Raw genomic sequence first — 2,145 nt, 5'->3', positions numbered from 1 at the left:
GACTATGACAACTACATCTAGCACCACTACCGCCACCACTGTCACCACCACCACCTCCAGCCACAACTATGACAACTACATCTAGCACCACTACCACCACAACCACCACCAGGTGTAGTTGAAGAAGGCAAACTGGTCTCAGCAAGACTTCAGCTACATATGAAAATGAAGGAGCAGAAGTGTTCAGAGATTCTAAATCTTAGAATGCTTTTAGCTGGTGATGGTCATGACTGGAATGCAACAAGGTTTTGTTGATCTGTATCCTTCATAACACAATCAAGCATAGCTGACCGAGGTTACTTGAGAAGAAGAAGAAGAAGAAGAAGAAGAACAACAACAACAACCCTTTCCACTACCTACAGGTATGAGGCCTGTAATTTTTTGAAGAGGGTGGCTAGTCAGAAATATTGACGCCAGTGCTCAACTGGTATTTAATTCATTGACCCCCAAGAGGATGAAATGCAAAGTCAGCTTCAGCAGGATTTGAACACAGAATGTAAAAACAGATGAAATGCCGTTAAGCATTTTGTCCAGAGTAGTGACGATTCTGTCAGCTTACCACCTTAACGACAACAACAACAACCACCATAATAATGGTTTCAAATTTTGCCACAAGGGCAGCAATTTTTGTGGGGAGGGGACTAGTCGATTAGATCGACCCCAGTGTTCGACTGGTACTTATTTTATTAACCCCAAAAGGATGAAAGGCAAAGCTGACCTTGGCAGAAACTGAATTCAGAACGTAATAAGAGGCGAAATACCGCTGAGCATTTCATCCGTCATGCGAACGATTCTGCCAGCTTACAACCTTAACAACAACAATAATAACAAGAGCACAAGTCCATGGAAGAGCCACTACATTGGACAGCTTGATCTCTCAAGTCACATTCTTACTATTTTGAAAATGGAGGTATATATTAGTTGTTGTTTTTGTAAATATACAAAAGAGGGGATGCAAAAGCTGAAGCAATTTTCATCATAGGTTTGCTTGATCAAGGCTGACCTGGAACTCAGCAACATCATAAGAGTCAGTATCAAAGACTATGGGACTGCTTAATCAGACCAGCTAGAAATACAAGCCAAATTCATTCATATCACACCTTATCACCAACAAATATATATATATGTGCAACATAAATCAAAATGGAGGACAGATTTTCTTAAGTCAAATTCCTTTATCGTCAGAATACCAAATACATAAAAATTCATCGAAACCTTAGGCTTCAAGCGATCCAGTATTACAATCCCCCCCAAAAAAGCAGTAGTACAAAATCTTACCATTGTTTTGGAGAATGTGTTTGTATTGGGCGAATTTTCCAGCCAATACAAATAGTTGCTTTTCCCTCATCAGAGGTACAAAAAAATCGATTAAAATAGTTTAAAAATATGATAAAGTTTAAAATATTTCCTACTCACAGAACTTGAAATCATATTGAATAATGTTATAGCTTTTAAAAAGAATAATTAGTTCTTTTTTCAAAAAGTTTGCAAGGATATAGAAAAAATGTTGTGAAATAAAACATTTGTGCAAATGAAAATAAAAATACTTGTAAAAATAAAAGGACAGGTTCAATATCCGATAAGAGAAAGGAATGAAGACTTAGATTTCGAGTTAAATCAGGTTACCTATTTAACTAAAGAGTCAGATTGTATTAATTAAAGATTGGTAAATAATTTTAAAAAAACGTGAATCCATATATGTAGGAACAGTCTATATAAAGGTGAATCTATATATGTAGGAACAGTTCAAATATTTACATGATATTTCTAATTTATAATTTACAATGATTGCTAACTTACAGCTTATATATAGAAGGTTCATAGGTTCAAATACAATGCTAAGCCCATGAATTATTAAAATGCCAAAATATAAAGAATTTTACGCTTTAACTTTAAGTTGATCAAATTGAACTAAATTCGAAAAATATTTTTTTATTTTTTTATTAAGGCAATCAATGTTCACAAGTTCAGATTTTATCCTATCTATACCTTAAAAAACTTAAACATAGCTAAATACATATATATATATATATATATATTTGATTTATGTTATATTTTGTTCATATAGAGCACTAATTAGGTGCACTGCAGCAAAGGTTTTCCCTTTTCTCTCATTATTCGAAACATATATGTATGTATGTATAT

The 2,145-nt window shown here is 34.0% G+C and overlaps 1 protein-coding gene across 1 annotated transcript in view; it reads right to left on the bottom strand.

Annotated features, from left to right (window-relative positions):
- The window catches only part of LOC106875444 (cytoplasmic dynein 2 heavy chain 1), a 297,845-nt gene that overhangs the window by 185,986 nt on the left and 109,714 nt on the right, over nucleotides 1-2,145 (bottom strand). The window lies entirely within an intron of this gene.

This window comes from Octopus bimaculoides, chromosome 20, assembly GCF_001194135.2.
Source record: "Octopus bimaculoides isolate UCB-OBI-ISO-001 chromosome 20, ASM119413v2, whole genome shotgun sequence".
Classification (NCBI taxonomy): Eukaryota; Metazoa; Mollusca; class Cephalopoda; order Octopoda; family Octopodidae; genus Octopus; species Octopus bimaculoides.
The sequence above is the reverse complement of the archived record's forward strand: the minus strand, read 5'-3'. Positions and strand labels throughout refer to the sequence as shown.